Source organism: Callithrix jacchus, chromosome 18 (genome assembly GCF_049354715.1).
Source record: "Callithrix jacchus isolate 240 chromosome 18, calJac240_pri, whole genome shotgun sequence".
Taxonomy (NCBI): domain Eukaryota; kingdom Metazoa; phylum Chordata; class Mammalia; order Primates; family Cebidae; genus Callithrix; species Callithrix jacchus.
The window spans coordinates 35,529,960-35,552,489 of NC_133519.1; the positions used below are offsets into that span (position 1 = coordinate 35,529,960).

The 22,530-nt window shown below is 39.5% G+C and overlaps 1 protein-coding gene and 1 long non-coding RNA gene across 9 annotated transcripts in view; one reads left to right on the forward strand and one right to left on the reverse strand.

Annotated features, from left to right (window-relative positions):
• Positions 1 to 22,530, reverse strand: part of POGK (pogo transposable element derived with KRAB domain) — a 339,612-nt gene that overhangs the window by 168,236 nt on the left and 148,846 nt on the right. The window lies entirely within an intron of this gene.
• The window catches only part of LOC144580272 (uncharacterized), a 222,848-nt gene that overhangs the window by 89,210 nt on the left and 111,108 nt on the right, over positions 1 to 22,530 (forward strand). For all 6 annotated transcript variants that reach the window (XR_013529571.1, XR_013529572.1, XR_013529568.1 and 3 more), the window contains one exon: positions 5,023 to 5,110. This is a non-coding gene — a long non-coding RNA (uncharacterized LOC144580272). The remainder of the gene's footprint in view (positions 1 to 5,022; positions 5,111 to 22,530) is intronic.

The following is a 22,530-nucleotide window of genomic DNA, read 5'->3' on the forward strand; positions in this document are numbered from 1 at the left end:
GAAAATTATTATGTTCAGTTACAACCTTTTCTGGTACTTCCCACTGGTGAATAATCTCATGATTTCATCTACTCTTGTGATCTGAAACATCTTCCCATGCCACAAATTAAAACCAATAAGCAAACATATGAAGACATTTTTTAAAATGTCAACAAAGTGCACATGGTATAAAGCTGACTAACAGCAATAGCATTGGAAATAAACAGCCAACAGACTGGTGGTCACAGAGATAACATGTCAGGCAAAGGTGATTCCTTCCCCACGGAGTTTGAGCCAGGCTAGCCAGAAACCTCAGCACACTGAAGAAAGCAGTCTGGGGGGTTCCGTTTGACTGTGGTGCTGGAAACTCCCGGACACAAATACCCTACCTCTGTACTCTCAATGTTAGAGAGCAACTCTCCAGGCAATGCGAAATGCATTGACAGCCAAATGGGGACGTTTAGACTTCTTTCATTTCTCTCACTTTGCAGGTATTCATAGCTGGTCTCAAAAAGATCTTTTCAAATAGAACCAACTTCTCATTCCACTATCCCAAAATATCCTTTAGTACATTTTAGAGAAATATAACAGGTGCTACTCAGAACCAGCAGATCTGAGGGGACAGTGATAAATAACCCATTGGTTAGTTCTCCTAGACAGAGATCTTAGGTCATAAAATCATAGAGAATTAATTGTCACTGAACATTGTCTTAGACCGGGAATTCTCAAATGTGAATGTTATAGGAATCATCTGTGGATCTTCCAATGCAGATTCTGACTCTAGGTCTGAGATGAGATCTGAGATGCTGTGTTCTATCACACCTCCAGTTCATGTTGATGATGCTAGTCTAAGAACCACATTTTCAGTTATGCTCAACTTTACTTATAATAGGAGAACTGCAATTAAAACCCTAGATGCCAGTTTTCACCAATTTGCTACCACCATATACATTTCACCAACATCCCACATACATTGCTGATGGAAATATAAAATGTTCCAGTCACTTTATATAATGCTTTGGCAGTTTATTAAAGTGTTAACTATAAATTGAATTATTCCTATGTCCTCATTTCTGGAAAAATTGACCTAGACCCTAGAATAAATATGGTTCAACCAGATATTTTCTATGGGTTAACTAGAAGTAGCTGTGGTGCAATGAAAAGAGGCCCTGTCTTGGCGTCAGAAGTCCTAGATATGACTCGTAATCTTTGAGTCTCTCTGAGCCTCAGTTTCCTCTTCTGTAAAATTAGGTCAATAAAACCTACCAGAGTTTTGCGGAGATTCAGTGTAATTATAGACTGTAAATTGCATGAACCCAAACAAGTAAAGGTTATTGTGTATCCTGAGTGGTGATTCAGTGTGCCTGGAAGCACTGGAGGAGAGGAGACAAAAGTAGAAAGTATGATACACAACATGGTTTTTATAGTCTGGTCAGGGAGACGAAGCAAGTACAGGCAGAAGGCCCCAAGGCTTTTGCTATTTCAAAAGAATATGGTGTGAACTAGGCATTTAATTGCTAAAGAGATGCAAAGAAACAACTTGTTGGACTTGGATGGAAATAACCCGTGAAGACTGGCAAGAATTATTGAGTTGGGGCATGAAATAAATGAGGGACATGGATTGATAGAGAGATGAACAAATTGCTTAAGCAATCTAAGTTATTCTGTCATCTGTAAAATGAAAAATAAAATAAAATAAAACTTCACAGGACTCTTGTGAGGATAAAATGAGATGATATAGTTACAGGTTTAGCACAGTATCTTAACACACCAAGTACTCACTGCTTGAATTTTTTAATCTTTTTTTAAATTGGAATGGGTGATATAAACCCATAATTCAGAGAACCAAACCAGGTGCAGTGGCTCACTCCTGTAATCCTAGCACTTTGGGAGGCCAAGGTGGGTGGATCGCTTGATGTCAGGAGTTCAAGGCCAGTCTGATCAACATGGTGAAACCCATCTCTACTAAAAATACAAAAATGAGGCTGAGCATAGTGGCTCACGCCTGTAATCCCAGCACTTTGGGAGGCCAAGGTGAGCAGATCACCTAAGGAGTTTGAGACCAGCCTGGCCAATATGGAGAAACCCTGTCTCTACTAAAAATACAAAAATAATTAGCTAGGCATGGGGTTGGGTGCCTGTAATCCCAGCTACTCAGGAGGCTGAGGCAGGAGAATTGCTTGAACCTGGGAGGTGTAGTTTGCAGTGAGCCAAGATCATGCCACTGCACTCCAGCCTGGGCAACAGAGCAACTTTTCTGTCTCAAAAAGTAAAAAACAAACAAACAAACAAAAAAAGTAATAAAGTATATATTGACAAGTCTTGCTCTCTTTTCCTTTCTAGCAGATTCTTCCTTTCTGAATAGGTAATTATTCTTAGCAATTCATGTAACTTTTCAGTGCTTCTTTGTGCAGATACAGGCAAATACAATATAAATAGTCTTAATACTCCCTTTGTTACACAAAGCAAGGTACTATACACACTGTTCTGCACTTGAGTTTTTCACTTTCTTCTTTTTATAAAAGTAACTAGAGAAACTTTTCTCTGTGTGTTTCTAAAGCAGAATAGGATTTTAATGTATGTTTGTACCAGTTTATTTATCCAGTCCCCTACTCATGGACCCTTGGATTTCTTATTATTGTAAATTACAATAAATAACTTTTGCATTCCTACTATTTTGTATGTGTGCACTTAAGTCAATGGGTTACAAACTTCAGCATCACACAGTATATCCAGGTAACAAACCTGTGCGTGTATGCTCTAAATCTAAAACAGAAATTGAAATTATAAATGAATTATTGCTAAAGATATAAACAAATAAAAAGATGGAAAAACATCAAAATTATTAAAAGAAAAAAAGAAAAAAGAAAGTAGCAGTCAAGAGATTCTGCTAATCTCATTGGGTTGGAAAAAAACAAAATAAATGAGCTTAGGACTAACTACCCAGGAAGGTGGTATGTAAGGAAAAATAAAAGTACTTCAAGATAAACAAAATCTATGTGTTAAATTCTCAGAAATGGGATAAATGCATTTGTAATTTTAACAAATATTATCAGATTTTCCACCATGGAATTGGAGCCTTTACCATTTTCTTCCCCGCAGCCTTGTCAAAAGAGTGTACTGTCAAACACTGGATTTGATGTGATCTTCACCAGTGATTCTACTACATTCCTTTGTTAATCAGTTCTATTTCTGAACTTTCTTGTCTGTGTTATGGTCCATTTGCCTATTCAGGAATCATTATCTCTCTCTTTCACTTATTGAGATTGTGTAATATGCCTTATTACCTAGAGGGACTAATCCTTCTGCACTACTCTCATTTTCAGAATTTTTCCGGCTATTCTTGTGTATCCATTTTTCCATATGAATTTTAGAATCAACTTGTCCAATTCCAGAGAAAGAAGGAGTGAGGTCTTTGTTTTTACTTTCATTAGGATTGAATTAAATTCATAAATTAAAAATAATTGACCTATTTGTGATTTTTTTAGTATTCCAGTTTTAGAACATGATATGTCTTTCCATCTATGTTGTTTGTTTCATTATTAAGCACATCTCATACTGAGTAATTGACAGGTTAAGAGGCATGGAAACAAAGACTAACACATTATTGCAGCAAAGAGCAAAAAGATTAATATGTCCCAAAGCCAAAGAGCCATAACTCTAAATTCTGGCAAAGTGGTAAGAGGCAGGATTAAGTCAGAAAGGAAAAAGTGGGAGGGAAAAAAAAGTAATTATTTGGGCTTAATGATTTAAATTGGTTTCCTCATTGAATCTTCATTTCAAAGATTATAACAATATAAAAAAAGAAGACGTATCAGTTAGGATTCTTTTACTCATAAATGCAAAGCATTTAGCATAGTATGTGCCACATAGAAAGAACTCAACAAATGTTAAAGACTATAATGCTGATAAGGATGGTAAAATTAGGAGAAATCAAGGTTCTGAATTATGAAATAATTTGCCAAATGTCTTATAGATCCACAATTCAAACTCAGATCAGCCAGTTTCTAAAGCCCAAGCTCTTGGTACTGTACTATTCTGCCTCAGGGGAAGTTCATTTAATTCAGTTTAATAAGTGTCTATTAAATATCTGCTATGAATAATTTGAGTATTGTGTTCCATTCCAGAAGTCACACTAGTGAAGGCTTATTAATTTATAAATAATAGAAGCAAATTCAACTTATCCAAGTATAAAAAGTGTAAAGAAGTATTTATCAGCTAATATAACTAATTATGGAAAAGACCTAGAGTAAGGTTGGCCTCAGGGATCTCTTGGTTCAGGGAGTGGAATATTGTCAGGTTCCTTTCTTTCTTGTATCTCTCCCTCCCCTGTTTCTAGCTGTTGGTTCTCTTGCTGCCCTGGCTCTCATCACTGCATCCCTGCACTTTGTGCTTTCACACTGACTGTCCCGGTGAGTCCAGGCTCACATCATTGCTCCAGGCTCACATCCTCACATGAAACTTTGCTGTCCAGCTCCTGGGAGTTTTCTAGCTCCTCAGAAAAGCTCTCTCATCAGCTGAACTGGCTTGGGCCATATTCTCAGCACTGTGACCAGAGGGCTGGGGTATAGTGGTTGGCAACTCCACCCCCTTTTGGAATGGCATGGTTAGAGAGGGGAAAGAGCAGTTGCCCAATTAAGATTTAGACAGAGAACAATGAACGACAATGACGAAAGTAAATTATAGTATACCCATTCAGTGTACCGTCATGCAGCCATTTAAAAGTATGCTTTAATTTTAATATGACATGATAACTTGGGAACATACTATGCCATGAGAATAGATTAATAAAAGCAGAATAGGGTGAGCATGATGGCTCATGTCTATAATCCCAATGCTTTGGGAGGTCGAGGCTGGCAGACCACCTGAGGTCAGGAGTTTGAGACCAGCCTGGCCAACATTGTGAAACCCCATCTCTACTAAAAAAAAAAAAAATTAGCTGGAGATGGTGGCCGGCCCTTGTAATCCCAGTTACTCAGGAGGCTGAGGAAGAATACCATTGTCCAGATCAGTCACTTTGAACTCTCATGCTGTTTCTTCTAGAGAGTAGTTTTAAAAGACTCGGGAGGACTCAAGATGGCGCTGTGAGAACAACCCAGGATTGGAGCTCTTCTGGTTGAATCCGCAAACGGTGAGTCAGAGCGGCATTTCCAGACTGATCTTTGTTGCCCACAGAACGGGGAAACTCCCAAGTATAAAAAAGACACGGGACGCCAGGCAGTAGGTCTGCCTGGCGAAGCCGGCAGCCGGGGCGGCGGCAGCCGGCCCTACCCAGCAATCCCCACAGGGCGCGCTTGTCCGGGTGCCCTGTTGAACCGGCAACCTGAGACTTGAGAGGGCTGGACTTGAGACTGAACGAGACTCGGACAGTAGCCCAGCCCAGGGGATTGCAGGGATTGGGATACCCAGTGGGACGAACAAAACCGCGATTTCAAACTATCCCAAGCAGACGGTCCGAGACGCTCTGTGGGGGAGGGGCGTCCACCACTACCGAGGCAACCCGCCCCAACTGAGATACACGCCCACTGCTGACGCAGCCAGCCGTTGCCGAGGCAACCCGTACCTACTGAGATACACGCCCACTGCTGACGCAGCCTGCCGTTGCTGAGGCAACAGGCTACAACGAAGAGACTCCGCCGCAGGGCGTGGCGGAGACCACAGCAGAGTAGGCAGGAACAGCGCGAATCACACAACAGCAGGGCGGAGCCTCGGCAGCCAAACAGTGGCTAGTCTGCCTTCTAGCTGGGCAGGACACCTGATCGGACATCCAAAAATAAAGCCCAAACCCCTCAACACAGAGCATTTGAGAAAAAAAAAAAAAAAGCGTTTTTTAATGAGCTCTGTTGCAGCAGAATAAAACATAGCAGCCTAACAGCCCTGAATGAACACCAGAGTGCACAGCTCAGCAATTAAACCCCTATAAAGTACAAACTGTCTCCTCAAGCAGCTTCCTGACCCCTCTATATCCAAAAGACTGACATTAGGCAGGCATCATCCTGGGACAAACAGAGCAGAAAAAGAAACTGGTAGCACCCCTCGCTGTGCCACAGCTACTAGAGGTGCACCCCAGACAAGCAGGGTCTGGAGCGGACCTCAGCAGTCGTACAGCGAAGGGGCTAGACTGGTAGAAGGAAAACCAAGCAACAGAAATACTTCATCATCAACATTCTGGGTGTCCACTCAGAGACCCAAACGAAAAGTCAGCAACTACGCAGACGACCAGCGGACAAATCCACAAAGATGGGAAGAAACCAGCGCAAAAAGGAGGAAAACACCCAAAACCAGAACACCTTGCCTCCTAGAAAGGACCAAAACTCCTCACCAGCAAGGGAGCAAAGCTGGACGGAGAATGACTGTGACGAAATGACGGAATTAGACTTCAGAAGATGGATAATGAGAAACTTTTGTGAGCTAAAAGATCATGTATTAAATCAATGCAAAGAAACTAAGAACCTTGAAAAAAGATTTGAAAAAAGATTCGAGGAAATGATAACAAGAATGGATACCTTAGAGAGGAATATGAATGAATTAAAGGAGCTGAAAAACACAATACGAGAACTTCGCGAAGCAAACACAAGTTTCAATAGCCGAATTGACCAAGCAGAAGAAAGAATATCTGAAGTCGAAGACCAACTCAATTAAATAAAACGAGAAACCAAGATCAGAGAAAAAAGCGCAAAAAGGAATGAACAAAGTCTCCAAGAAATGTGGGACTATGTGAAAAGACCTAACCTACGTTTGATAGGTGTACCAGAAGGGGACGAAGAGAATGAATCCAAGCTGGAAAATACTCTTCAGGACATCATCCAGGAAAATTTCCCCCACCTAGCAAGACAAGCCAACACTCAATTGCAGGAAATACAGAGAACACCACAAAGATATTCCGCAAGAAGAGCAACCCCAAGGCACATAATCGTCAGATTCAACAGGGTTGAAATAAAGGAGAGAATACTAAGGGCAGCCAGAGAGAAAGGTCGGGTCACCCACAAAGGGAAGCCCATCAGACTCACAGCAGATCTCTCGGCAGAAACACTACAAGCCAGAAGAGAGTGGGGGCCAATATTCAACATCCTTAAAGAAAACAACTTTCAACCCAGAATTTCATATCCAGCCAAACTGAGCTTCAGAAGTGAAGGAAGAATAAAATCCTTTGCGAACAAGCAAGTACTCAGAGATTTTGTCACCACAAGGCCTGCTTTACAAGAGCTCCTAAAAGAGGCACTACACATAGAAAGGATCAACCAGTACCAGCCATTCCAAAATCACACTGAATGCTAAAGAGCTTCAACATAATGAAGAATCTACAACAACTAATAGGCAAAACAGCCACTTAGCATCAAAATGGCAGTATCAAATTCACACATAACAATATTAACCCTAAATGTAAATGGACTAAATGCACCAATCAAAAGACACAGACTGGCAAATTGGATAAAAATCCAAAACCCATCAGTGTGCTGTATCCAGGAAACCCATCTCACATGCAAGGATACACAAAGGCTCAAAATAAAGGGATGGAGGAAGATTTACCAAGCTAATGGAAAGCAAAAAAAAGCAGGAGTTGCAATTCTCATCTCTGATAAAATAGACTTTAAAGCAACAAAGATCAAAAGAGACAAAGAAGGCCATTACATAATGGTAAAAGGATCGATACAACAAGAAGAGCTAACGATCCTAAACATATATGGACCCAACACAGGAGTACCCAGATACATAAGGCAAGTTCTTAATGACTTACAAAAGGACTTAGACTCCCACACAATAATAGTGGGAGACTTTAACACTCCACTGTCAATACTAGACAGATCAACCAGACAGAAAATCAACAAGGATATCCAGGGCTTGAACTCAGACCTGGAGCAAGCAAACCTGGTGGACATTTACAGAACTCTCCACCCCAAATCCACAGAATACACATTCTTCTCAGCACCACATCACACCTACTCTAAAATTGACCACATAATTGGAAGTAAAGCACTGCTCAACAAATGCAAAACAACTGAAATCATAACAAACAGCCTCTCAGACCATAGTGCAATCAAGTTAGAACTCAGAATTCAGGAACCGACCCAGAACCGCACAGCTTCATGGAAACTGAACAACTGGCTCTTGAATGTTGACTGGGTAAACAACGAAATGAAGGCAGAAATAAAGAAGTTCTTCGAAACCAATGAGAACGAAGACACAACGTGCCAGAACCTCTGGGACACATTTAAAGCAGTCTCTAGAGGAAAGTATATAGCAATAAGTGCCCATATGAGGAGAATGGAGAGATCCAAAATTGACACCCTATCGTCAAAATTGAAAGAGCTAGAGGAGCAAGATCAAAAAAACTCAAAACCCAGCAGAAGACAAGAAATTACTAAGATCAGAGCTGAGCTGAAGGAGATTGAGACACGAAAAACCCTTCAAAAAATCAATAAATCCAAGAGCTGGTTTTTTGAAAAGATCAACAAAATAGACCACTAGCCAAATTGATTAAAAGTAAAAGAGAGAACAACCAAATAGATGCAATAAAAAATGATAAAGGGGAAATCACCACAGATTCCACAGAAATTCAAACCATCATCAGAGAATATTACAAACAACTATATGTGCATAAACTAGTAAACCTGGAAGAAATGGATAAGTTCCTGGACTCCTGTGTCCTCCCAAGCCTAAACCAGGAGGAAGCTGAAACTATGAATAGACCAATAACAAGGTCTGAAGTCGAGGCAGCAATTAAGAGCCTACCTCACAAAAAAAGCCCAGGTCCAGACGGGTTCACAGCCGAATTCTACCAGACACACAAGGAGGAGCTGGTACCATTCCTTCTAAAACTATTTCAAACAATCCAAAAAGAGGGAATCCTTCCCAAATCATTTTATGAGACCAACATCATCCTGATACCAAAACCCGGCAGAGACCCAACAAGAAAAGAAAACTTCAGGCCAATATCCATGATGAACATAGATGCAAAAATCTTCAATAAAATATTGGCAAGCCGATTGCAACAGCAAATCAAAAAACTTATTCATCATGATCAAGTAGGATTCATCCCGGGGATGCAAGGCTGGTTCAACATACGCAAGTCTATCAACGTAATTCACCACATAAACAGAACCAAAAACAAAAACCACATGATTATCTCAATTGACGCAGAGAAGGCATTTTACAAAATTCAACAGCCCTTTATGCTGAAAACCCTCAATAAACTCGGTATCGATGGAACATATCTCAAAGTAATAAAAGCTATTTATGACAAACCAACAGCCAATATCATACTGAATGGGCAAAAACTGGAAGCATTCCCTTTGAAATCTGGCACTAGACAAGGATGCCCTCTCTCGCCACTCCTATTCAATATAGTACTGGAAGTTCTAGCCAGAGCAATCAGGCAAGAAAAAGAAATAAAGGGTATTCAAATAGGAAAGGTGGAAGCCAAATTGTCTCTATTTGCAGACGACATGATAGTATACCTAGAAGACCCCATCGCCTCAGCCCAAAAACTCCTGAAACTGATAAACAACTTCAGCAAAGTCTCAGGATATAAAATCAATGTGCAAAAATCACAAGCATTCGTCTACACCAATAACAGACTTAAAGAAAGCCAAATCAAGAGCGAACTGCCATTCGCAATTGCTACAAAAAGAATAAAATACCTTGGAATACAACTCACAAGGAACGTAAGGGACCTCTTCAAGGAGAACTACAAACCACTGCTCAACGAAATCAGAGAGGACACAAACAGATGGAGAAACATTCCATGTTCATGGTTAGGAAGAATTAATATCGTGAAAATGGCTATACTGCCCAAAGTAATTTACAGAATCAACGCTATCCCCATCAAGCTACCATTGACTTTCTTCACAGAACTGGAAAAAACCACCATGAACTTCATATGGAACCAAAAGAGAGCCCGCATAGCCAAGTCAATGCTAAGCAAAAAGAGCACAGCGGGGGGCATCACACTACCGGATTTCAAACTATACTACAAGGCTACAGTAATCAAAACAGCATGGGACTGGTACCAAAACAGAGATATAGACCAATGGAACAAAACAGAGGCACTGGAGGCAACACAACATACATACAACTATACAATCTTTGATAAACCTGACAAAAACAAGCCATGGGGCAAGCATTCCATGTTTAACAAATGGTGTTGGGAAAACTGGCTAGCCATGTGCAGAAAGCAGAAACTGGACCCCTTCCTGACACCTTACACTAAAATTAACTCCAGATGGATTAAAGACTTAAACATAAGACCTGGCACCATAAAAACCCTAGAAGGAAATCTAGGCAAAACTATCCAGGACATAGGAGTAGGCAAGGACTTCATGAACAAAACACCAAAAGCATTGGCAGCAAAAGCCAAAATAGACAAATGGGACCTAATGAAACTCCACAGCTTCTGCACAACAAAAGAAACAGTCACTAGAGTGGATCGGCAACCAACAGAATGGGAAAAAATTTTCGCAGTCTACCCATCTGACAAAGGGCTGATATCCAGAATTTACAAACAACTCAAGCAGATTTACAGGAAAAAAACAAACAAGCCCATTCAAAAGTGGGCAAAGGATATGAACAGATACTTTACGAAAGAAGACATATATGAGGCCAACAATCATATGAAAAAATGCTCATCGTCACTGGTCATCAGAGAGATGCAAATCAAAACCACAGTGAGATACCATCTCACGCCAGTTAGAATGGCGATCATTAAAAAATCTGGAGACAACAGATGCTGGAGAGGATGTGGAGAAATAGGAACACTTTTACACTGTTGGTGGGAGTGTAAATTAGTTCAACCATTGTGGAAGACAGTGTGGCGATTCCTCAAGGCTTTAGAAATAGAAATTCCATTTGACCCAGCAATCCCATTACTGGGTATATATCCAAAAGACTATAAATCGTTCTACTATAAGGACACATGTACACGAATGTTCATTGCAGCACTGTTTACAATAGCAAAGACCTGGAATCAACCCAAATGCCCATTGATAATAGACTGGATTGGAAAAATGTGGCACATATACACCATGGAATATTATGCAGCAATCAGAAATGATGAGTTCGTGTCGTTTGTAGGGACATGGATGAATCTGGAGAACATCATCCTCAGCAAACTGACACAAGAACAGAAAATGAAACACTGCATATTCTCACTCATAGGTGGGTGATGAAAAATGAGAACACATGGACACAGAAAGGGGAGTACTAAACACTGGGGTCTATTGGGGGGAAAAGGGGAGGGCCAGTGGGAGGGGGAGGTGGGGAGGGATAGCCTGGGGAGAAATGCCAAACGTGGGTGAAGGGGAGAAGAAAAGCAAAGCACACTGCCATGTGTGTACCAACGCAACTGTCTTGCATGCTCTGCTCATGTACCCCAAAACCTATAATCCAATAAAAAATTTTAAAAAAAAATTATATACTCATATTGCTATGTCTTGATTTATAGAGCCTAGCCAGTATCTCTTCTTTTTCTGATAATTGAAGATTTGGTTTTTAAAATCATCCAAACATATATCTCTTCTCACAATTGTCCCTAAACAATTATACTAAAATTATTATCTAAATAAGTAGAGGAAATTATATTATGATGATGATATAAATACAATTTATTAATGAGCAATCGATGTCCTTCTTTCTTCCTTTACTGACTTCTTTTGCTGAAAACCATCCCAAAGTAGCTCCTCAAAGGATGTGTGAAGATAAACATATATATATATATATATTCTACCTTCAATCTTGATAATAATTTGACAAAATATAGCATTTTTCTGAAGCTACTCTTTATCTCTAGTGGTCAAAAATTTCAGAGTTATGTCTCTTTTCTCTTGCATTCATCGTATCGCACTTGATGGGCCTGTTCAAACTGGAGATGCATGCCTTTCAATTCTGTGAAGTTTCTATCTTCCTTGGATAATTTCTTTTTGTTTTCTTGGATTTCTCCTCTGGCAATCTTGTTATGTTGATATGAGATGTTGGTATTGATCTTATCATGATTTATAATTTTTTTTCCTGGGATATTTTCAAGTGTCCTTCACTCAATTAAATTTTTTTCATAATATTTTTAATTTTTAGGAGTTCTTACTGCTTTTCTGTTCTTTTATCATAGCATCCTGCACTTGGCTTGTGATTAAGGCATCTTTTATACTTCTGAGAGGATATATTGTAATTTTGTTGGTTTGTTTAGATTTTTCTGTTCCCTGGAGAACTATTTGTATCCTCTAGGAGAGTTTATTTTTCCTTTTTTTTCTTAGTTGTTTTCCTGCTCCCTCTTTCATATTTAAAGTTTTTACAAATACCTAAAGTTTACCTTATATAAAGAATGATCCTTTATTTTATGTTCATAATTTTATGGTAGAGGTGATTATCAATTGTTGAGATTCAGAATAGGGTGAACAGGAAGTAAGGCAGGCTTGTCATTGAGTACCCCCAAATGTCACTATTGGAGGTCTTTTTTCCAGAGAAGAATTCTTCAATTTCCTACCTGGGGACAGGGGGAACAGGAGGATGATTCTGCAGGGCTCAACCTACTGTGAGGAGGAGGAAGAATAGGTGCTGAGAGTCTCATGATTCAATATATAGACTGACTCCTCCCCTTTTTAGCTCCCTCTCCTTAGAAACTCCCATTTCTGGGGGAAGAGGCAGATTGGAAGGAGACTTGTAGTCACTTGGATGTGCAGGGTAGGTAAGAGAATCCGCGGGAAGTCTCACCTCTCTGTAAAACATCTTTCAGTCATTTTTCCTCTCCAACAAGCCTGCCTTGCCTTTACTGCATTGGGCCACCTCAAGATATCTGCTAGGTGAATTGGTTTCCTTTCCATCAGAATATTCTCTAAAGGTAGTTGAGTAAAATTTCTCCACTCTGCTTGGTCAATGAGCCCTCCTTCATCTGCTTTCCAATTCTGTAAACTTGTTGATTTCTATTCTTTTTGTTTTTCTACGTTTATGCTTTTTAAAAAGCATTTCACAATCATTTTGGTAGACTTTTCAGAGAGGATTAAAACAAATGCAGTTGACCAACCATGCATTATTTGAAGTTTCGTGCCCTATCTTTGTTTTCAAAATTTTAAAATGAGTACATACTGTGTTTATAAAGGGGGAAATACAGTACACTTTATTTTTTTAAGTTTTATAATTAAACATTGACAAGAAAAAAGGAAAGACTAAAAACTAGATAGAAAATGGACAAAAGAGTTGGCATGAGGTTTACATAAATAAATCTATGCTCAACTTTACTCCTAATAGAATTGCAATTAAAACCATACATAGATGCCATTTTTCACAACTTTCTCACCATATACATTTCAATAATACATGAGGAAAACAATTATTTACCAGGATGTGGATTATGTGGAACCCACATACATTGCTGATGGGAATGTAAAATATGGCAGTCACTTTATAAAATATTTTGGCAGTTTATTAAAATGTTAAACAAGAATTTACCACATACTTAACAATTCCACTTCCTGGAATCTCCAAGATAAATAAAAATATATGTCTACACAAAGACTTACATATGAAAGTTTGTAACAACACTATTCGCATTAGCCAAAAGAAGAAACAACCTAATATCTATCATCTGATGAATGAATAAATAAAATGTAGTAAATTCATGCAATGGAATAGTATTCAGCAATAAAAAGAAGCAAAGTACTTTTTAATGCTACAACATAGATGAACCTCAAAAACATTATATTATGTGATAGAAGTATAATAAATAAACTACACAACAAACCACATGCATATGATTTCATTTACATAAAATTTCCAGAAAAGTCAACTCTATAGAGATAAAAAATATATTAGTGATTGCCTGAGGCTGGCAGTGAAAATGGAAAATGACCATCCACAAGCATATCGTTTCTTTTTTGGGGTGATGGAAATATTCTAAAATTAGATTATTGTGTGAGTTGCACAATACTATAAATTTACTTTAGATCATAAAATTGTGCAATTAAAACAACTGAATTTTGGGTACCTAAATTAGACCTCAATAAAGCTATGAAGGAAGGAAAGAGTGAGAAAATGAAGGAAGGAAGGAAGGAAGGAAGGAAGGAAGGAAGGAAGGAAGGAAGGAAGGAAGGAAGGGAACGAAAATAAGAAAGGGAGTGAAGGAGAAGGGGAGGGCAGGAGGGAGGGAGGGGAAAAGCTCTTGGATTTGGCAAGAATATTTTGACCAGAAAAGTCACCATGCATCTAAAGTTTCTGGTTGAGAGGAAAAAAAGAATTAAATATAAAATTTTAAAATGGGATACATGCAAATTTTAAGGCTTCAAATTGGGGAAAGGCTTGGGTTTTCTAAATTTTAGTTACTAGGAAATAAATTTATTTATTTAAAATAACATATAATACAAAATAATGTTTGGTTAAATTATAGTAACACAGTAGAATATGCATACTTCAGATTAAGCTACTCCCAGTGTGAGTCAAATAACAAACCACAGGAATTATTATGATGGCAAATAAAATACCTAAATGGTGCAAGAGGTATCTTTTTATTCATCTTGAAATTGATCAGATGGTAACTCCCAGAGAAGTAAATAAAATTGTAGATCTGATTATTGCAATCTATATATGTTGAAGGTACCGTGTCATCAGAGTTGATTTGACTTTGCCTTCCTTCTTTCTGGAAGAGGTTTTGAGGAAAATGTTAAGCCAACTTTGTCTTGAAAGATTGTAATTGCAAAAATACAGAAAATTCTTTGGAAATCTAAAGAGTAGAAAATATTCTTGAAAGAATAGGCTCTGCTGAGAGCCTGACAGATCCTTTGGTGCAATGAGTGCATTCTGATACTTATCTCTGCACAACCAGAAGAAATTATTCTATTGGTAAGTTCCCACCTATTTCCTGACTGGCTGACATAATGACAGATCCTGGTTAGGGATGATTTCACCAACCAATTTCACTGTTCCATTAAAACCTGAATATTCTGTTTTGACTTCTCCAATCCAACAAATGGCATCAGTAGTCACAAGTGTATGATCTAGTGTCTAATGACTAGGTTCACATCTGGCTGTATTCCTTATTAGCTGCAGGACCACCAGGAAAATACCTAATCTGTCAGGGTCTTCACCTTAACATAAAGGTGGTAACAACAGAACCTCCTCATAGGGGTGTTTGTGAGGATTAAATGAGATGGTGTGCATGAAGTGTGGAGACAAGCACCTTGCACTTCATGGTGACTCAATAATGTAGGCTACTGTTTCTTTCAGAAGTAAAATTTTAATGACGTTTACCACCTATTTTTCACTGCTATGTGACAGGCATTCTGCTAAGCACACATCACGTCATTTAATCTTCCTAATAACTCGTCGAAGTAGGTTTTAATCCCCACTTTCAGATAAGGAAACTGAATGTGAAAGAAGTTAAGTGACTCACCATAGCTCACAGACTTAGAGATGGGATCTGACCCCAGGTCTGTCTTACACCAAGTTGTAGCTACTTCTTAGATATAAAAATTAAACCAATACCACCTCTCTGACTGGCCACAGCTGATCTTTTAGAAACCTAGTACAAGAATGTAATTCAATCATTTGACATATTTTGTGAAGGTCCTTTTGTGAGTAAAGCAGTAAAAGACGCAGTGATGAACTGACATGGTCCCATGACCTCAATCTTGGAGTATCCAAGGGGGTTGCAGGAAACAAACGTGTAAACATATTGCGTTTGGATGAAGCAGAACAGAAAATGTGCTAAACAGAAGTACAAGACCAGGGTTGTGGGAGCATGGAGGAAGAAGCAATTAATTCTGGTAGAGCAATAAGGGAAGGCCTCAGGGAGAAGCTGAAAATGAGCTGAGCCTTGAAGGATGCATAGATTTGATTAGTAGAGGAAGAAACGGGCATTCTGGGCCTAACAAAGGTGAGGCAGAGTGAACATCACTTGTGTTTGGGGACCAGGCAGGTGAACAGTGAAGGAGGCTACAGAATATACCGATGGATATATCGGAAATGAGACTGAAAAACTGGCAAGGGGTAAGGGCAGCACCAGAGTCCCTTGAATGTCTGTTTAAAAGATTGAACTTTATTAGAAGGTCAACAGGGAGTCATTGAAAGTTTTATGAAGACAACTCTAGCACTGCCTCAAAGATGAGTTGGTAAAGCAGACTGATGAAAACTGGAGGCAGAGGAAAGAAAGGCAGAGAAAGGCTCTACAAAACAGTCTATCGCATTTTTCCAGATAACTTTGTTCTAAACAATACCCCAAACACAGACATCTTTGTGCATTTATTTTAAAAGTATACTTTTCATAACTTCCTCAAAGGCAAGATGTTGGGGATGAGAAAGTGGAAATTAGAGAAAACAACTATAACCCTGATTCCCTCTGAAAGTCTACAGAGCAGTGATTTTCACAATGCATTTCAGAGTGCTGTTTTTGCACAGAGGTGGTTGGGAATGAGGACATAAACAGAAAGACAACCAAGGGCATCTCTGAATTTCCTACCCTTTCAACCAGAGCAGTAGCCTGTAATAGAATGTCATGACAGATGTTTGCCTCTTGTTCACCACTGAGCCCTCAACCTGACACAGTGTTGGGGGCAATAGGTATCAGTATTTGTTAAATGAGTGAATTAATGAATGGAATCACTTCTGAGACTTTATTTAGAAGAAAAACTTTTCAAAGAAATAAGTAGAAGGAGAAAGAGAAAGTGAAGAAGGTTTGCAATACTTCTTCTGAGTGAAAATATTTGTCAACTCTCTATCAATCTCATGATAGTATTTAACAAACCCGAGAGAAAATTATTTCTTATATCTGACCTCAACATTTTATTCTGTGGTATAAGCCCTTTTCTCCTTCTCCTCCAGAGCAGCAGCCTGTAATAGAATGTCATGTCAGGGGTTTGCACAGTTCACCACTGTGCCCTTGACCTGACACAGTATTGGGGACAACAGGTATCAATATTTGTTAAATGAGTGAATGGATGAATGGAATCACCTGGATTATTCATCACAATAATCATTTACTTATTGGAGGCAAATAATAAAGGTTTTGTTTTTGCCTGTATTAACCATGATTCACCAGAGCATACATTGTAGGTCATGAGCACAATGGTGTTCCCTGGGAGAAGATGCTCATGCAGTTGCTAGGTGAAGGGTGTCCATGAGACCAACCCAATTAAGAAATCAAGGCAATATAGTATATTGGAAAGAGTGCAAACCTGGGGAGTTGGCAAGACTGGCAGCCCAAATCAATCCATTTATTGATTGCTTGACCTTGGGTAAGTTACCTAACTTTTCTAAACCTCAGCTTCCTCTTATCAAACGAGAATATTAAATAATGCCCAGCCTGTATACTTGTTTTGGGAAGTAGAGCTAAGGTATATTGAACAGCTATTACAGTGCCCAAGATATAATAGTGCTTAATAAATGGTGACCCGGCCGGGCGCGGTGGCTCAAGCCTGTAATCCCAGCACTTTGGGAGGCCGAGGCGGGTGGATCACGAGGTCGAGAGATCGAGACCATCCTGGTCAACATGGTGAAACCCCGTCTCTACTAAAAATACAAAAAAATTAGCTGGGCATGGTAGTGCGTGCCTGTAATCCCAGCTACTCGGGAGGCTGAGGCAGGAGAATTGCCCGAACCCAGGAGGCAGAGGTTGCGGTGAGCCGAGATCGCGCCATTGCACTCCAGCCTGGGTAACAAGAGCGAAACTCCGTCTCGAAAAAAAATAAAAAATAAAAAAAATAAAATAAATAAATGGTGACCATTGTTTTAATGTTTTACACCAGAATGGACCTCTCACTTCCTATAAAAGTTAATTTAAAATATTAGTAGAACTTTTCTTGAAATGTAACAATTGGTTTAAAACTGGCACAATTGCCTGCACACACACACACACACACACACACACACACACACACACAGAGAGAAGATTTGTAAACTCAAAATGTAAAAGAAATCTCAGTTGTCTTAGAATACTTAAGAATTTTAATTTGGCAGTACCTAAGACTATGTAGAATTCAGGGCAAGGGCCAGTTCCTAATTTCAGCCTATGGAGGTTAATGACAATGCCAGTCTCAGTACACCTAACAGGGATTCATGCTTAACAGGGGGGCCCAATAAGGCTGACATCACGGTAATATTTATTCATCTATTCATTTAATACTTGCTTTATGTCAATTTGATTAACTGAGCTGTCTCAAAGAGTGAGAGTCCTCCAGAAAGAAGGGCCAACAACAAAGGAAATTTCTTACTAGCTCAAAGAAAATAGAAAATGTATACAACTAAGAACAATATAAGCCAGTCAGTGTTCGAGATATAATTGCTAACCTCTGGCAGTGCCCTTTTCCAGTCCTATTCTATGTGGTACTCTGTGGTAGTTTGAATTAGTGGCCCAAGTTCTTTCTCCCTCCCTGCATCCACTGCCACTTTTTAGTATTCTTCAATCAGACATGAGGCTAGCAGAAACTTGAAAAGCACTTGTAAGAAAAAGCTTCCTCTCTGTCAGATAGGTAAACTGCAAAAATTTTTTCCCATTCTGTTGGTTGTCGATTCACTCTAGTGACTGTTTCTTTTGCTGTGCAGAAGCTGTGGAGTTTGATTAGGTCCCATTTGTCTATTTTGGCTTTTGTTGCCATGCTTTTGGTGTTTTGGTCATGAAGTCCTTGCCTACTCCTATGTCCTGAATGGTTTTGCCTAGATTTTCTTCTAGGGTTTTTATGGTGCCAGGTCTTATGTTTAAGTCTTTAATCCATCTGGAATTAATTTTAGTGTAAGGTGCAGGAAGGGGTCCAGTTTCTGCTTTCTGCACATGGTTAGCCAGTTTTCCAAACACCATTTATTAAACAGGGAGTCCTTTCCCCATGGCTTGTTTTTGTCAGGTTTATCAAAGATTGTATGGTTATAGATATGTTGTGTTGACTCCGATGCCTCTGTTCTGTTCCATTGGTCTATATCTCTGTTTTGGTACCAGTACCATGCTGTTTTGATTACTGTAGCCTTGTAGTATAGTTTGAAGTCTGGTAGTGTGATGCCTCCTGCTGTGTTCTTTTTGTTTAGAATTGACTTGGCTATGTGGGCTCTCTTTTGGTTCCACATGAAGTTCAGGTGGTTTTTTTCCAGTTATGTGAAGAAAGTCAATGGTAGCTTGATGGGGATAGCGTTGAGTCTGTAAATTACTTTGGGCAGTATGGCCATTTTCACGATATTGATTCTACCTAACCATGAACATGGAATGTTTCTCCATCTGTTTGTGTCCTCTCTGATTTCGTTGAGCAGTGGTTTGTAGTTTTCCTTGAAGAGGTCCCTTACGTTCCTTGTAAGTTATATTCCTAGGTATTTTATTCTCTTTGTAGCAATTGTGAACGGCAGTTCGTTCTTGATTTGGCTCTCTTTAAGTCTGTTGTTGGTGTATAGGAATGCTTGTGATTTTTGCACATTGATTTTATATCCTGAGACTTTGCTGAAGTTGCTTATCAATTTCAGGAGTTTTGGGGCTGAGATGATGGGGTCTTCTAGATATACTATCATGGCTGATATCCAGAATTTACAAAGAACTCCAACAGATTTACAAGAAAAAACAAACAAGCCCATGCAAAAATGGGCAAAGGATATGAACAGACACTTTACAAAAGAAGACATACATGAGGCCAACAAACATATGAAAAAATGCTCATCATCACTGGTCATTAGAGAAATGCAAATCAAAACTACATTGAGATACCATCTCATGCCAGTTAGAATGGCGATCATTAAAAAATCTGGAGACAACAGATGCTGGAGAGGATGTGGAGAAATAGGAACACTTTTACACTACTGGTGGGAGTGTAAATTAGTTCAACCATTGTGGAAGACAGTGTGGCAATTCCTCAAGGACCTAGAAATAGAAATTCCATTTGACCCTGCAATCCCATTACTGGTTATATATCCAAAGGACTATAAATCGGTCTACTATAAGGACACATGCACACGAATGTTCATTGCAGCACTGTTTACAATAGCAAAGACCTGGAACCAACCCAAATGCCCATCAATGATAGACTGGACTGGGAAAGTATGGCTCATATACACCATGGAATATTATGCAGCAATCAAAAATGATGAGTTCATGTCCTTTGTAGGGACATGGACGAATCTGGAGAACATAATTCTCAGCAAACTAAGAACAAGAACAGAACATGAAATACCGCATATTCTCACTCATAGATGGATGTTGAACAATGAGAACACATGGACACAGGGAAGGGAGCACTACACACTGGGGTCTATTGGGGGGAATAGGGGAGGGACAGTGGCGGGGGGAGCTGGGGAGGGATAGCATGGGGAGAAATGCCAAATATGGGTGAAGGGGAGGAAGGCAGCAAAACACACTGCCACATGTGTACCTATGCAACTATCTTGCATGTTCTGCACATGTATGCCAAAACCTAAAATGCAATAAAAAATATTTAAAAATAAAATTAAAATAAATAAATAAAAATTAAAAAAAAAAAAAGAAAAAGCTTCCTCTCTCCCAGGCCAAGAGAAGAGCCTGCTTAAATTGGTCCCAGACCAGCCAGCTGGTCACAGGAAGATGGCAGACATGTGGCAGAGCAAAGCTAGCCCCCACTAATCTCTAAACATGTGAGACCAACCAGAACTGGCATAGTCATCCAGCCAAGTGCAGCCCAGATCAGCCAACATGCAGACTTAGGAGAATAAATGACTGTTATTCTAAGCTAAATTTGGGGGTGATTTGTTATATACTATGTTCATGGCAATAACTATCATACATATACTTCCTTTGCCATAATTCTTTGACTTAAAAGAAACTATAATATGCAGAAAAATCTTAAATTCATTCAAATTGAAGTTTAAAACATTTCTGTTAAAGCTGAAAAAATGAGAGGATATTAGGAAGGAGTAAGCTGCATAAAATTGCCTCCTCAAAGGAAAACTTACCTAGAATTGTGATATATAAAACTGATAAAAGGCCAGCAATCTGCTTGAAGATGAGCTGTCCTCCCCAGACCTCTAAGGCACATTTTCCAAAATATGAGAGCTACATGAGAACAGTCATAAAAGTATAATTCTAGGTAAGAAATTTATTTTAGAATGTAATACTCTAAGAATCATTCACTTTAGTTGGGCTATGCAGAATGAGGCTTAAGATGATCTTTAGATATGAATCTCCTGGACATACAAGGAAGATTGCCAGGAGAGATATAGTCTGGTGTTTTCTGGATCTCAAGAGACCTTACATAGTGTATATAGTTATGGGTTACTAATTAAAACACAGTAGATGAGTCCATATATGGTTATAAATTACAAATTCAGTTTTCAATTTAACTTATTTATAATTGATTAATAAGTGAACAAATACAATTTCTTATAATAAACATGTTTTATAATAACCTGTAAGAAATCTCATTATTAAAAATTATAATTAACCATCTCTAGTGGTTAATCAAACAAAAGGAAAATTGTAGATAAAACTTGGTACTTGCTCCTCCTTTAACTCTCTCCCTTTCTTTTCATCTTTCCCTTCCCTTCCCCCATAATTTAGTACATAAATTAGATGCTCTGAGTGACATTAAATGGAGCAGAGCAAGGTAGGCACCCATGCTGGAGGGGCATCCAGAGTGGGCTTCAGGGTCCCAAGAAGGGTGTTCTTGCAGGGAAGTGGACCAGCATGAGGTGTTAAGGACCAAGAAGGGTGAGAAAGTTGTCACTTCTCATGACAGCCTGACATGAGGAATCAGAGGCCAAGAAGAATGAGGAGGGCACCTATGCATAAGTATAGTGTGGCATGCAGGGTCAGAGCCCGAGAATAGTGACAAAGGCATCCACACCTGGAAGAGTTTTGGTGTAGATTGTCAGGAGGTAACCTGGTGTGAGAGGCTAGAGTCGAGAACATTGATAAAGGTGTCCAGGTCGCGGGGCATGGCATAGGGAATCAGAACCCAGTTGGGGTGAGGAGGTCATTCCTGTGAAGGGAAAAAGGACAGTTATTGTGAGGAGTCAGGATCCAAGGGATAAGGGGGTCACCCCGAGGAGGGATGGCCTGCCCTGATGGGTAAGGCAGAGTGAGGAAGGTGTCTAGCATGATGTGGGGGTAGCCAGCTGAGGAATGAGATACCTAATTCAGTGTTCTTTAGGATGACCTCCCAGAAGAGAGGCATCTGATAGGAAGGATCAGTTTCCAAGAAGAATAAGGAAGGTACTCATGCTTGGGACATTGGGAGTCAGCAAAAGCAAGATGAGGTCAGAATCCATGGAGTGGGTAGACTAGCATGAGGTGTCCTGGCCCAAAATGGGTGAAGAGGGTGTTCAATTCTGGAAGAGGTGGCCCAGGTAAGGAGGCAGAACCCATGAAGCAAGGTGAAGACAAGGGCAACCCAACATGAGAAGTCAGACCTAAGCAGGATGAGAAAGGTTTCCATGCAGAGGTGGAAAGAGTCAGATCTGAAGTAGGCTGAGGAAGGCATCCACATATGGGGGGTAGACCAGTATGATTATTCCAGTCGAGCAGGGTACAGAGAGTTTCAAATGGGGGGTAGTTTAGCAGAGTTTCAGAACCCAAGTTAGGGTGAAGAGGACATCCTTGCAGGAAAAGGGGTGTCAGCAGAGATGGAAAAC